Raw genomic sequence first — 16,178 nt, forward strand, 5'->3', positions numbered from 1 at the left:
AGGGGACTTGACGGTTTCTCTCCTTCCACCTTTACAGGCAGAACTGGCTGCTTACCTCCTTCAACCTTGATGGGCAACAACAGTTGCTTGGCCTGACCGCGCTGCTGCGTCCGTCTTCGATCACCACCAGTCGTAGGTGGCTTCCGGGTCTGAATGCTCTTGGAGCGCTCCCATTTGTCATTGAGGAAAGCAGCTGTCTCGACAGCTGCCGCTAAGGTTGCAGGCATGCTAGTAAGAACTTTGTGCTTGAGTCCTTCTTTCAGACCTCTAATAAACTTCCGTGCCCGCTCACGCTCATCCTCGAAGAGGTTGGGACAATGCCTCTCCAGCTGTTGAAACTTGGCCGCATATTCATTCAAAGTCGAGCTGCCCTGACACAGCTCCAAAAACTCCATCTTCTTTTTCTCCCTGGCATGAGGGGGAAAATAATTGTCGAGAAATGCCTTTCTGAAGGTTTCCCAAGGCACAGTGCCAATGCTTGAAAAACGAATCCTGCGGGTGGTATCCCACCAAATACGAGCCTCATCCTTTAAACGAAAGGACCCAAATAGAGTCTTTTTCTCCTCAGGAACCGTGAGGACGTCAAAGACTCGCTCAATCTCACTGACCCAGTATTCTGCCTCATCCGGGTCCGCTCCACTGGAAAAAACAGGAGGGTCCAACTTTAAGAATTTCTCAAAAGAGACCCCTTGCTCTGGAGCCTGACTTCTCTGCGTAGTCCCTTGATTTCGAATTGCTTCGGCTAACGCATTTAGAGAATCCATAATGAATCCCCTACGTTCGAGCCCGTCCTCCGACAAATCCTCATCTGGTCGACGAGCCATCCTTAAAAACACATAAAATACGTTAGAATGCACCAAGACAATTAAGAAACAAAAGATATTTTATAGATCTTAAGTCACCACATATACAAAAATTCCAGCGATGCTGGTATACAAGCCAAAAGAAAACTTTATCCGCATGAGAGTTCACATCCTCTCTTACAAAAGATTTACAAATACTCCCTTCTAGGGACGTTCAAACTGGCGAAGGTATTCTCTCTTATTCCCCGTACGCCTAAACCTGCGTCGAGGGACAAAAGGGAGTGGCTCATCCGAGGGAACTTCCACATCATACATCGGAGTCGAAGGTGTATAATCCAATGAAGCCGAGCCACTAGTAGATGAATCTGAAATTTCAATTGGAAAATCAACACCAGGAATTGGGAGAGCAGGGCCCTCAGAGATTACTGGGGGCGAAGGTTCGAGGACTGCTAAAGGTAAATCTGGCATGTTAAGGTCAGGGATGACAGCTTCAGCAGACTCCTGAACTACGATTGCTCTATCTTGTTCTTCCTTAAGGAGGCAAAACTCTAAGGTGTGTCCGAAATCGCCACAAAAGACGCACTCAAGTGGTACAAGAGCGGGACCACTACCATCAGAAAATTTCGGCGTAGCTTGCCGACCTGCCAAGACTTGCGAGGGTAGATGTGCTCCCATCCGAACATATACCGAAGACCAGGTTGCTGCCAAAGGTAACTGAAATTCTGGAGGCAGTGGGCTACCTGTCTCATCTGTGAAAACCGGTGGGGGTGGGCGATTAGCCCAACACTCTTCACAGAAAACCATGTGTTCTCCCCTCTCAACATGGAGGCCCCTACCTCTAACCGAACGAGCGCGCATTCAGCGCCCACCCCTGCCGTGGTGGCCACTCGGACCAGCTGACGGATCCATTACACACAAGTACTGTTCAAGGTAAACGTAATGCATTAATTTTATCAAATCAAGAAAATTAAATGTCTACTTACAGTGCGGTGGGAAGCTCGATGGTCAAGGCTCAACCGGTCTCGTCCCTGCTCTGATATCAAAAGTTGTAACGCCCCAAAAGTTTGACTCGAGAAAAGAAAATATTTGAATCGAAATACCTTTAAGGAAGAATCGGAGTTGCAGCAAGGATTTTCAAAGATATCAAAGGATTTTTAAAACACGAGTCAAATCTTCTGGGTACTTTTAGCAAAAAGACTCATCACAAATACAAGTTCACTTTTTAAGCCAAAATAGTGAGCAGAGAGTAAAAAGTACATTCATAACAGAAAGAGTTTACTTTATAAAGGGCAGAGGGGTGTCCACCCCCAAAACAACAAAAACGTACAAAACGAAATAGCCAAGCGGGTCGACGAGAGAGGCAAAGCTTTGACTACGTAGCTTCTGCACCACCGCCAATAAGAAGAGCTACCTGTCACCTACACCCATAAAGAAATGGGGTCAGTCCTGAAAATTGGTAGGTACGCAAAAGAAGTAAAATGAACTAATCTAAAGCATGCTTGAACAGAAGCAAGCAGAAACAGATACAATCTACGCAAGTGAATAGCAAAGGTAACAGGTACGTCATAAACGCAAGCAAACTAGTAGTACAGTGATATCAATACAACTGTAAGCAATCATACACAGGCTTATCATGCATACCTTCCAACTATCGTAAGCACAGACAGATAGTAAGGTAAAAGCAAACAGTACGAGAATAAATAAATGTGAGCATGCCATACGTGTGATTTGATTATTATCTGGACATTGTGGGTACGCACAATGTATAAACGTAGAAACAGCCAAAAACCATTCAGGGGTCCATTATGCCACATATCTTATTATACCCTGAAGGACTGACTGAGTCCGCTCCTAAGGGGACGACCTGTGGTCGAGAGAGTAAGTCCCCAAAGGCTAGAAGGGGCCCACAAAGGCATCCAACTTCTGCAGAAGTGCCGAGCGACTACCACCTAGGATACTTATGGTGACGCCAACTCCCCTACCTTCGATGACTGGGGAAACCGAGCCTTTGCCCGTAATGGCCATGAATGGCCTGTCCACCGAAGGGTTTGTACCATCCATCCTCTCTCTCGATGAACCAACCCGAACAAGCACGATGAAGGGTTATTCATCATCATCGCCTTGCTCTATATGCTCTGGTCTATTCGACCCACTCAAGCATCTTGCCTGTGAAGGCGCATGTTTATCATTTAGTGAGATGTTCAAAAGCCGATCATAAAGCCCATTCACTTTGCTCTACGCATCATAGCGTCGCATGCCCAGAGATATAGCTAAGTTTATAGCCACAAGTCACCAAGAATACACAAAGGAGCTCAAGTACTGACAGCAATTTCTAAAAGCACCTGCAAAGCAGAACAATAGCATAATCGAAATCTATATAGCATAGGCAAGAAATGAGTCAGCATAAGTAAGCAAAGCAATAAGTAGAGTGCACAAATATAATAGCCAAGGCGCATAAAGCGCGGGGCGACAGAAAGTAAGGTGCTGTAAAAGGAAATAGGACAAGGATCGCGAAACCGCATCCTTGAGTTTAAAAGACAAAAAAAGGAAAGCCTGGGCACATATAGCGCGGCGGCAGCAGAAAGTAAATGCTGAAAAGTAAACAGGACAAGGATCGCGAAACCGCGTCCTTGAGTTAAAAAGACAGAAAGGAAAGCCTGGGCACATATAGCGCGGCGGCAGTAGAAAGTAAATGCTCAAAAAGTAAACAGGACAAGGATCGTGAAACCGCGTCCTTGAGTTTAAAAAGACATACATATACGTATATAAGCAGGTTGGTTAATCATCTTTCATTTAGTTCAGTTTAGTTCATTCAAATCCTTTCACGCAACTTTCCCCTACCTTGGGGAGTCGCGGATCACTGCACGCCTGCGGGCGTAAGTTCGAAGGGTCTCGGGCCACGAGACACGCGAGCGCTCCGTCGTGCAACCTGTACACGCTAAAGAGGTCAGCAAGCCAAAAAGCAAAACAATCCCAAACGGCAAGCGGCAGCAAGGACTGAGCCCTGCTGACAAACAAAAGAGACGACAGGGGGCCTCTGCTCCCTGTCGGCAAACAGAACAATGACAGGGGGCTCCGCCCCCTGCCAGCAAAAACAAAGGCAAGGGGCCAGGCCCCTTGCCGCCAAACAGATAACGGTAGGGGGGGCAGGCCCCCTACCGACAACCAGAGGTGACAGGGGGCTCCGCCCCCTGCCAGCAAACACAAAGGCAAGGGGTCAGGCCCCTTGCCACCGAACAGATAACGGTAGGGGGGCCATGCCCCCTACCGACGACCAGGGGTGACAGGAGCTCCGCCCCCTGCCAGCAAAAACAAAGGCAATGGGCCAGGCCCCTTGCCGCCAAACAGATAATGGTAGGGGAGCAGGCCCCCTACCGACAAACAGGGGTGACAGGGGGCTCCGCCCCCTGCCAGCAAAAACAAAGGCAAGGGGCTAGGCCCCTTGCCGCCCAACAGATAATGGTAGGGGGGAACAGGCCCCCTACCGTCAACCAGAGGCGACAACAAACGGGAGGGGGCCAAGCCCCCTACCGATAACCAGAAAAATGGCAGGGGGGCAGGCCCCCTACCAACGCAACAGACAACGGCAGGGGGCCAGGCCCCCTGCCGACAACACGCCGGCGACAGGGGGGCTAAACCCCCTGCCGACCAAACAGACCCCAGCAAGGGGGGACGAAGCCCCCTGCCAACAACCGGCCGACGATAGGGGCTAAGCCCCCATCCGACAAAACGTCGGTGTCAGGGGGCCAAACCTCCCCCCTGACACACCGACGATGGCAGGGGGGAAGACCCCCTGCCGACAAGGAGGCTCGGGCAGGGGGGCGAAGCTCCCCCTACCGACGAGCGGTCGGAGACAGGGGCTAAGCCCCCAGCCGATCCAAGCACAACAACAGCGGGGGGGGGGGGGGGGGGGGGGGGGCGAAGCCCCCCCTACCGGCGCACTGTCGGCGATAGGGGACTAAACCCCTGCCGGCCGATGAGTCCGCAACCCACGGAAAAGGAGAAGAGGGGAAAGCGCGTACCTCCAACAGTCCGACGGCAAGTCGTCGGAGAAGAGGGAGAAGCCGGCGGCGAATGAGCACGAAGGGGGGGGGGGGGAGACAACACCAAAGTGGCAGCCGGAGGGCGATCGGACCTTCGCCGGTCGGTGCGCCGCCGGAGCCGAGAACGAGAGGGGGAGAGAGAGAAAGTGAGAGAGTCGAGCGAGGGCAAATGCCCTCGCCCGAGGCACCCTACCCCCTTTTAAAAAAGGGGGGCGCGTACCGGCTTCTCGAATATTCGAGAAGTCGGGTCCGGCACAGATCCGGGTTCGGCCCGGATCCGGGATCGCCAACTGACCGGGACACGTGTCTGACACGTGTCTGGCGCGTGTCCGACACGTGTCAGACTCGTTTTTTTTTTCCAGGTATTACATCCTTCCCTCCTTAAAAAAATTTCGTCCACAAAATTTTATTACGAAAAGTCTGAAGCATATAATTCAGGGTATTTATCTCTTACATCAGCCTCTGGCTCCCAAGTACACTCATCGAAGCCATGGTGTCGCCATCGAACCTTAACAAAAGGTATCGTCCTGGATCTCGTCACTCGCTCGCAACGATCAACAATCTCCACTGGTCTTTCTTCGAAGGTTAGGTCATTTCGAACATCCACGTCGCCAAAGCAAACAACATGGGATGGATCGTGGATGTACTTTCGCAACATAGACACGTGCAAAACGTTGTGAATCTGTGCATATTGCGGAGGTAACGCCACCCGATAGGCCGTCCCACCTATCCGCTCCAAAACCTCGAAAGGTCCAATATATCGGGGACTCAATTTCCCTTTCTTTCCAAAACGGAAGACACCCTTTGTCGGAGATATCTTTATAAACACCATATCTCGAACTGCGAAGGAAAGCTCTCATCGACGGCGATCGGCATAACTCTTTTGCCGGCTCTGAGCAGTACGAAGACGCTCCCGAATACGATGCACTTGTTGGGTATAGTACTGGAGTACGATGGGTGACTCAAGCTTTCGCTCACCTACCTCTTCCCAGTAAATCGGTGCCCGACATAGTCTCCCATATAAAGCTTCGTATGGGGCCATGCCGATACTTGCGTGGTAGCTATTGTTGTAGGCAAATTCGGCCAAGCAAACGTGAGAATCCCACTCTCCATGCCAATCAATCATACAAGCACGTAACATATCTTCCAGGGTCTGAATAGTGCGTTCTGACTGCCCATCAGTCTGAGGGTGGAAAGCTGTGCTAAACTTTAGTTTAGTTCCCAAGGCTTGCTGGAGTTGCCCCCAAAATCTTGAGGTGAACCTCGGATCACAGTCGGATATAATAGAAAGTGGCACTCCGTGCAAACGAACGATCTCCCGAATATACATATCCGCAAGGCTGTCGAGCGACTGGCCGAGACAGAAAGGCAAGAAGTGCACGGACTTAGTGAGTCGATCAACTATTACCCAAATTGCATCATGCTTTTTCTTCGTTCGAGGTAACCCGACGACGAAGTCCATAGCGATGTCCTCCCACTTCCATAGCGGGATCTCCATTAGCTGCGTGACTCCACACGGTCGCTGGTGTTCGATCTTGACCTACTGGCAAGTCAAACATCGAGACACGAACTCTGCTAATTCACGCTTCATGCCGTTCCACCAAAAACTCCTTTGTAGATCTTTAAACATCTTTGTGCCTCCGGGGTGGATGGTATACTTCGATCCATGCGCTTCGGACAAAATTTCATTTTTCAGGGCAGGGTCACTAGGGACCCAAAGGCGATCTTTAAACCAAATACTACCGTCTTCCTTCAGACGGAACGAAGAACCGTCCTGAGTCGCACTCGACTTAAACCCCTCATAGCGTGGATCAAGCTTCTGCCCAGCAATGATTCAGGTAGACAACTCCGGAAGGACTATGAGGTTTGATAAACGCAACGAACCTGTTGGAGAAAGGAAAGGTTTCCATGAAACAAAATCCTCGATCATCCTCCACTCAGCAGCCATCGTGCTGACCACAACTCCAGAGGATTTGCGGCTAAGGGCGTCCGCAACAACATTCGCCTTTCCTGGATGGTAGGAAAGCGAAAAATCGTAATCTTTAAGAAACTCAAGCCATCACTGCTGACGCATATTGAGATCTTTTTGAGAAAAGAGGTATTTGAGACTCTGGTGGTCAATGAAAGCCTCGAACTGCACACCATATAGGTAATGTCGCCATACCTTTAAAGCAAAGACTACCGCGGCTAATTCAAGATCATGCGTAGGATAATTCTTTTCGTGCGGTTTGAGCTGACGAGAGGCATAAGCTATCACTCGACTATTCTGCATGAGAACCCCGCCCAGGCCCGTGCCTGAGGCATCGGTATAAATCACAAATCCCTCCTGGCCAGAAGGCAAGGCCAGGATAGGAGCAGAAGTAAGGCGCTCCTTCAGAGACTGAAAGCTGGCCTCGCAACTATCGTCCCATACAAACTTAGTCTCTTCCTTCAGCAGCTTGGTCATAGGTTGAGCAATCTTGGAGAAATCCTGGATAAACCGGCGGTAGTATCCAGCTAATCCCAGAAAGCTTCGAATGTCACGCACATTTCTTGGTTGCTGCCAGTTCAACACGGCCTCAACCTTCGCAGGATCTACGGACACCCCATCCGTCGAGATAACGTGCCCTAAAAACATCACTTCCTCGAGCCAAAATTCGCATTTGGAGAACTTAGCAAACAAGTGCTCCCTTCGCAAGGTCTTCAAGACAATGCTTAAATGCTCTCGGTGTTGCTCCCAACTCTCAGAGTAGACCAGGATGTCGTCGATAAACACGATCACGAAGGTGTCTAAGAAAGGCCTGAACACACGGTTCATAAGGTCCATAAAAGCTGTCGGGGCATTAGTGAGTCCAAAAGGCATAACAGTGAACTCAAAATGCCCATACCGAGTACGAAAAGTTGTTTTCGAAACATCGCCTTCCTTGATCCGAAGCTGATGATATCCGGATCTAAGATCAATCTTGGAGAAGACCCTAGCTTTCTGCAGTTGATCAAACAAATCCTCAATACGCGGTAACGGATATTTATTCTTGATCGTGACCTGATTGAGCATTCGATAATCAATGTACAACCTCAAAGATCCATCCTTTTTCACGAACAGAACAGGAGCCCCCCAGGGTGACACACTAGGGCGAATAAACCCCTAAATCATAAGCTTCTGAAGCTGCTTTTTGAGCTCTTCAAGCTCAGCGGGTGCCATACGATACGGAGCCTTCGAGATGGGTGCGGTGCCGGGCAACAAATCAATACAAAACTCCACTTCTCGGGGAGGAGGAAGACCAGGCAATTCTTGGGGAAAAACATTGGGGTAATCACATACTATATCCAACTCGCCAATGGGGGTAAGTGTCTCTACTGACTGAATGAGATTCACGAGAAAAGCGGAACATCCCTTTCGTAAGAAGCTCTGCGCTTGAAATGCTGAAATCAATTTGGTCTCCCGTACCGATCGTGGAATCCGAAATTCCACCTTCGAAGAGCCTGGAGGAGACAAAACAATTCTACCCTCACGGCACAAAACCTTGGCATGGTATTTGTGCAACCAATCCATGCCCAGGACAACATCAAACTCAGACATTTCGAGCAAAATGGCACAGACTGGCATATGTCGCTCAGCTACAACCACATCTAAATCTGGCAAGTAGGTGACGCAAACTGTATTCTTCCCAATCAGATTATAAACATCTAAAGCAGAGTCTAATTGAGATATAGGCAATTTCAATTGTGCAGCAAAACTTGCAGAAATAAACGTGTGTGTGGCACCACAATCGAAAAGAACGAAAGCTGCACGATCTGCAACTAAAATCGTACCTTGCACGAGATCTCCTTTAGTCAACTGCTCGGCCGTAGCGGTATAGACGCGCGCAGGAGCTTTCTTCACGCCGCTGGTCTGTGGCTGCTCTGGCTGGGTCGACGATGGCGCCTGCAGCTGCAGGGGAGGCTGGGACGCACCGGTGGCCTGCTTGAATTCGTTTGTCGCCTTCTTGCGGCAATCGCGAATGAAATGGCCCATCTTGCCACAATATAAACAGTCGCCTGTCTCACGAGGGCAAGGTTGACCCGCGTGAAACCTCCCACACTTACCGCAAGCTCCACTAGGAGGTCGCCGTGGCGGACTATACTGGTTTCACTGCCTTTTTGCCAGGGGACTTGACGGTTTCTCTCCTTCCACCTTTACAGGCAGAACTGGCTGCTTACCTCCTTCAACCTTGATGGGCAACAACAGTTGCTTGGCCTGACCGCGCTGCTGCGTCCGTCTTCGATCACCACCAGTCGTAGGTGGCTTCCGGGTCTGAATGCTCTTGGAGCGCTCCCATTTGTCATTGAGGAAAGCAGCTGTCTCGACAGCTGCCGCTAAGGTTGCAGGCATGCTAGTAAGAACTTTGTGCTCGAGTCCTTCTTTCAGACCTCTAATAAACTTCCGTGCCCGCTCACGCTCATCCTCGAAGAGGTTGGGACAATGCCTCTCCAGCTGTTGAAACTTGGCCGCATATTCATTCAAAGTCGAGCTGCCCTGACACAGCTCCAAAAACTCCATCTTCTTTTTCTCCCTGGCATGAGGGGGAAAATAATTGTCGAGAAATGCCTTTCTGAAGGTTTCCCAAGGCACAGTGCCAATGCTTGAAAAACGAATCCTGCGGGTGGTATCCCACCAAATACGAGCCTCATCCTTTAAACGAAAGGACCCAAATAGAGTCTTTTTCTCCTCAGGAACCGTGAGGACGTCAAAGACTCGCTCAATCTCACTGACCCAGTATTCTGCCTCATCCGGGTCCGCTCCACTGGAAAAAACAGGAGGGTCCAACTTTAAGAATTTCTCAAAAGAGACCCCTTGCTCTGGAGCCTGACTTCTCTGCGTAGTCCCTTGATTTCGAATTGCTTCGGCTAACGCATTTAGAGAATCCATAATGAATCCCCTACGTTCGAGCCCGTCCTCCGACAAATCCTCATCTGGTCGACGAGCCATCCTTAAAAACACATAAAATACGTTAGAATGCACCAAGACAATTAAGAAACAAAAGATATTTTATAGATCTTAAGTCACCACATATACAAAAATTCCAGCGATGCTGGTATACAAGCCAAAAGAAAACTTTATCCGCATGAGAGTTCACATCCTCTCTTACAAAAGATTTACAAATACTCCCTTCTAGGGACGTTCAAACTGGCGAAGGTATTCTCTCTTATTCCCCGTACGCCGAAACCTGCGTCGAGGGACAAAAGGGAGTGGCTCATCCGAGGGAACTTCCACATCATACATCGGAGTCGAAGGTGTATAATCCAATGAAGCCGAGCCACTAGTAGATGAATCTGAAATTTCAATTGGAAAATCAACACCAGGAATTGGGAGAGCAGGGCCCTCAGAGATTACTGGGGGCGAAGGTTCGAGGACTGCTAAAGGTAAATCTGGCATGTTAAGGTCAGGGATGACAGCTTCAGCAGACTCCTGAACTACGATTGCTCTATCTTGTTCTTCCTTAAGGAGGCAAAACTCTAAGGTGTGTCCGAAATCGCCACAAAAGACGCACTCAAGTGGTACAAGAGCGGGACCACTACCATCAGAAAATTCCGGCGTAGCTTGCCGACCTGCCAAGACTTGCGAGGGTAGATGTGCTCCCATCCGAACATATACCGAAGACCAGGTTGCTGCCAAAGGTAACTGAAATTCTGGAGGCAGTGGGCTACCTGTCTCATCTGTGAAAACCGGTGGGGGTGGGCGATTAGCCCAACACTCTTCACAGAAAACCATGTGTTCTCCCCTCTCAACATGGAGGCCCCTACCTCTAACCGAACGAGCGCGCATTCAGCGCCCACCCCTGCCGTGGTGGCCACTCGGACCAGCTGACGGATCCATTACACACAAGTACTGTTCAAGGTAAACGTAATGCATTAATTTTATCAAATCAAGAAAATTAAATGTCTACTTACAGTGCGGTGGGAAGCTCGATGGTCAAGGCTCAACCGGTCTCGTCCCTGCTCTGATATCAAAAGTTGTAACGCCCCAAAAGTTTGACTCGAGAAAAGAAAATATTTGAATCGAAATACCTTTAAGGAAGAATCGGAGTTGCAGCAAGGATTTTCAAAGATATCAAAGGATTTTTAAAACACGAGTCAAATCTTCTGGGTACTTTTAGCAAAAAGACTCATCACAAATACAAGTTCACTTTTTAAGCCAAAATAGTGAGCAGAGAGTAAAAAGTACATTCATAACAGAAAGAGTTTACTTTATAAAGGGCAGAGGGGTGTCCACCCCCAAAACAACAAAAACGTACAAAACGAAATAGCCAAGCGGGTCGACGAGAGAGGCAAAGCTTTGACTACGTAGCTTCTGCACCACCGCCAATAAGAAGAGCTACCTGTCACCTACACCCATAAAGAAATGGGGTCAGTCCTGAAAATTGGTAGGTACGCAAAAGAAGTAAAATGAACTAATCTAAAGCATGCTTGAACAGAAGCAAGCAGAAACAGATACAATCTACGCAAGTGAATAGCAAAGGTAACAGGTACGTCATAAACGCAAGCAAACTAGTAGTACAGTGATATCAATACAACTGTAAGCAATCATACACAGGCTTATCATGCATACCTTCCAACTATCGTAAGCACAGACAGATAGTAAGGTAAAAGCAAACAGTACGAGAATAAATAAATGTGAGCATGCCATACGTGTGATTTGATTATTATCTGGACATTGTGGGTACGCACAATGTATAAACGTAGAAACAGCCAAAAACCATTCAGGGGTCCATTATGCCACATATCTTATTATACCCTGAAGGACTGACTGAGTCCGCTCCTAAGGGGACGACCTGTGGTCGAGAGAGTAAGTCCCCAAAGGCTAGAAGGGGCCCACAAAGGCATCCAACTTCTGCAGAAGTGCCGAGCGACTACCACCTAGGATACTTATGGTGACGCCAACTCCCCTACCTTCGATGACTGGGGAAACCGAGCCTTTGCCCGTAATGGCCATGAATGGCCTGTCCACCGAAGGGTTTGTACCATCCATCCTCTCTCTCGATGAACCAACCCGAACAAGCACGATGAAGGGTTATTCATCATCATCGCCTTGCTCTATATGCTCTGGTCTATTCGACCCACTCAAGCATCTTGCCTGTGAAGGCGCATGTTTATCATTTAGTGAGATGTTCAAAAGCCGATCATAAAGCCCATTCACTTTGCTCTACGCATCATAGCGTCGCATGCCCAGAGATATAGCTAAGTTTATAGCCACAAGTCACCAAGAATACACAAAGGAGCTCAAGTACTGACAGCAATTTCTAAAAGCACCTGCAAAGCAGAACAATAGCATAATCGAAATCTATATAGCATAGGCAAGAAATGAGTCAGCATAAGTAAGCAAAGCAATAAGTAGAGTGCACAAATATAATAGCCAAGGCGCATAAAGCGCGGGGCGACAGAAAGTAAGGTGCTGTAAAAGGAAATAGGACAAGGATCGCGAAACCGCATCCTTGAGTTTAAAAGACAAAAAAAGGAAAGCCTGGGCACATATAGCGCGGCGGCAGCAGAAAGTAAATGCTGAAAAGTAAACAGGACAAGGATCGCGAAACCGCGTCCTTGAGTTAAAAAGACAGAAAGGAAAGCCTGGGCACATATAGCGCGGCGGCAGTAGAAAGTAAATGCTCAAAAAGTAAACAGGACAAGGATCGTGAAACCGCGTCCTTGAGTTTAAAAAGACATACATATACGTATATAAGCAGGTTGGTTAATCATCTTTCATTTAGTTCAGTTTAGTTCATTCAAATCCTTTCACGCAACTTTCCCCTACCTTGGGGAGTCGCGGATCACTGCACGCCTGCGGGCGTAAGTTCGAAGGGTCTCGGGCCACGAGACACGCGAGCGCTCCGTCGTGCAACTTGTACACGCTAAAGAGGTCAGCAAGCCAAAAAGAAAAACAATCCCAAACGGCAAGCGACAGGAAGGACTGAGCCCTGCTGACAAACAAAAGAGACGACAGGGGGGCTCTGCTCCCTGTCGGCAAACAGAACAATGACAGGGGGCTCCGCCCCCTGCCAGCAAAAACAAAGGCAAGGGGCCAGGCCCCTTGCCGCCAAACAGATAACGGTAGGGGGGGCAGGCCCCCTACCGACAACCAGAGGTGACAGGGGGCTCCGCCCCCTGCCAGCAAACACAAAGGCAAGGGGCCAAGCCCCTTGCCACCGAACAGATAACGGTAGGGGGGCCAGGCCCCCTACCGACGACCAGGGGTGACAGGAGCTCCGCCCCCTGCCAGCAAAAACAAAGGCAATGGGCCAGGCCCCTTGCCGCCAAACAGATAATGGTAGGGGAGCAGGCCCCCTACCGACAAACAGGGGTGACAGGGGGCTCCGCCCCCTGCCAGCAAAAACAAAGGCAAGGGGCTAGGCCCCTTGCCGCCCAACAGATAATGGTAGGGGGGGCCAGACCCCCTACCGTCAACCAGAGGCGACAACAAACGGGAGGGGGCCAAGCCCCCTACCGACAACCAGAAAAATGGCAGGGGGGCAGGCCCCCTACCAACGCAACAGACAACGGCAGGGGGCCAGCCCCCCTGCCGACAACACGCCGGCGACAGGGGGGCTAAACCCCCTGCCGACCAAACAGACCCCAGCAAGGGGGGACGAAGCCCCCTGCCAACAACCGGCCGACGATAGGGGCTAAGCCCCCATCCGACAAAACGTCGGTGTCAGGGGGCCAAACCTCCCCCGTGACACACCGACGATGGCAGGGGGGAAGACCCCCTGCCGACAAGGAGGCTCGGGCAGGGGGGCGAAGCTCCCCCTACCGACGAGCGGCCGGAGACAGGGGCTAAGCCCCCAGCCGATCCAAGCACAACAGCAGGGGGGGGGGGGGGGGCGAAGCCCCCCCTACCGGCGCACTGTCGGCGATAGGGGACTAAACCCCTGCCGGCCGATGAGTCCGCAGCCCACGAAAAAGGAGAAGAGGGGAAAGCGCATACCTCCAACAGTCCGGCGGCAAGTCGTCGGAGAAGAGGGAGAAGCCGGCGGCGAATAAGCACGAAGGGGGGGGGGGGGGGGGAGACACCACCAAAGTGGCAGCCGGAGGGCGATCGGACCTTCGCCGGTCGGTGCGCCGCTGGAGCCGAGAACGAGAGGGGGAGAGAGAGAAAGTGAGAGAGTCGAGCGAGGGCAAATGCCCTCCCTCGAGGCACCCTACCCCCTTTTAAAAAAAGGGGGGCGCGTACCGGCTTCTCGAATATTCGAGAAGCTGGGTCCGGGTCCGGCCCGGATCCGGGATCGCCAACTGACCGGAACACGTGTCTGGCGCGTGTCCGACACGTGTCGGACTCGTTTTTTTTTTTAGGTATTACACCCACTAACGGCTTGAACAAGCTGCAGTCCCTCCAAACAAAATTAGCATCCACTTGGTTAAGATTTTCAATTTTTGTTTCAACCAAAACTTGAAAGTCAAGGTTCCGCGAGCTCCTCTAAAAACATCTAGAATCAGAGTTCGAATTGGTTGCACGAAAAACTTGCCATACCTCACGATATTTACTTGAGAAAATATTAAGAGGTATGAAATTTTAAAAAATTATGCAAGCACGTGAAATATAAAAAGAAAAAACATAAAAAGCCTAGGCAATTTAAAAATTCTTAATAACCTGGGGATACAGCGTGTATACAGAATGACAGTCAAAATATTTGATATAGGGTCAAAGTGAGCTGGATGTGCACAGAAGTAGAAAGAGAAGGGAGAGAGAGTGAGAGGGTTGATGTTCATGGCCTTCTCCAGGGGGAACTCTTTGCCTCTCTTGATTTCTTCTCTAGAGAGAGAGAGAGGGTTTTACAGTGTTTTATGAAGAAGGAAGAAGAAGAAGAATAAGATGATGGCTCAGGTTCATTTCGCTAGATGACCATCGGATCGTCGGCTCACCATCGTTTCGCCGGATCACCATTGGCGAAACAATTAAGGTTTGTTTCGATGCTACTCACGCTGGAAGGAGCCCCCAAACCCCCCTCCTGTAAGGGCAAAAACTCTGAATTAGGCTTCACAACTCATCAAGTTGAATGATGCTATCCACGCTGGGAGGAGCCTCCAAACCCTCCTCCTGTAGGGGCAAAAACTCTGAATCAAGCTCCACAACTCATCAAGTTGAATGATGCTACCCACGCTGGGAGGAGCCCCCAAACCCTCCTCCTGTAAGGGCAAAAACTCTGAATCAAGCTCCACAACTCATCAAGTTGAATGATGCTACCCACGCTGGGAGGAGCCCTCAGACCCCTCTTCTGTAAGGGTTAAAAACTCTGAATCAGGTTCCACAACTCTTCAAGTTGAATGACGCTACCCACGCTGGGAAGAGCCCCCAGACCCCTCTCTTGTAAGGGTAAAAACTCTGAATCAGGATCCACAACAGTCAATGTGCAGGTCAGTTGGTGCTTGATGGAGCAATGTAGGATCTTCTGCTGGATGTGCACAGAAGCAAAAAGAGAATGGAGAGAGAGTGTGAGATGGTTGATGTTCATGGCCTCCTCAAGGGGAGATTTTTTTCTCGGATAATCCTGCAGTGCAGAGACTGAGTCTTAAATAATCATCTTCGGAGCACTTATGTCTTTACAACCACTCCTTTTCTAGAATCGTCATTTTTTTTAAACCAATGGAGGAGAGGGTACTTAAGTCTTTGCAATCGCATCAAACACAAATGCTAATTAATGCTTACAAACATGAGGATACAAGATGCAAATGCTTAAATACGTGGTGCTTTTTGGCACCCAGCATGAGATGCCCTGTTCGGGGGGGGTAACATATAACCTGCTTCGGTGGAAAGAGACATAATTTTCCGCATTTAACTCTTGAGTTAAAAGCACCACTACTTTTCAATAGATTTGCTTTTTCTACCAGCAGATGCTGAGGGGACCATCTTAGTCTAAACAGTCCTATACTATTCATCAACCATTCCAATTAAATTGAACAGAAAGTAAAACAATTAGTTATCGTCTTTTCCTGCAGAAAGGTCCAAGGTGAATCATGGACGATCGTGGCAAGGGAGAAGTAGACAATTTAGCACCTAACGTGGTTGCTCCACCTTGGAGATATACGGAGGCAAATGGTTCTCTCCTCTCCCTGGTGGTGAATTGATATTCCTATAAATATCATTTCTCAAAGAGTTCAAGATATGCAAACGGGTCGGATACTGAACGGATCTTTGTGAGATCCGAATCCTGATATGCATTTTTAAGCAGTAGATCCTAATCCGAAAATAGATCCGATGGATCTGAACTTTGCCTGATAATAATGGAGCCAATAAAGAAGTGACGGAAGCAACAATTTTTCCTCTACATGTAAAAGGTAAATGCAAACAGGCTGGATCTTATAAGAAACCGACAGGGGTCTG

At 49.4% G+C, this 16,178-nt stretch overlaps 1 protein-coding gene across 2 annotated transcripts in view; it reads right to left on the reverse strand.

Moving 5' to 3' along the window:
- LOC149845071 (uncharacterized) overlaps window positions 1-16,178 on the reverse strand; it is a 39,560-nt gene that overhangs the window by 21,466 nt on the left and 1,916 nt on the right. The gene's annotated exons all lie outside the window — the stretch shown is intronic.

Source organism: Nuphar pumila, chromosome 2, assembly GCF_984573655.1.
Source record: "Nuphar pumila chromosome 2, dmNupPumi1.hap1.1, whole genome shotgun sequence".
Lineage (NCBI taxonomy): Eukaryota > Viridiplantae > Streptophyta > Magnoliopsida > Nymphaeales > Nymphaeaceae > Nuphar > Nuphar pumila.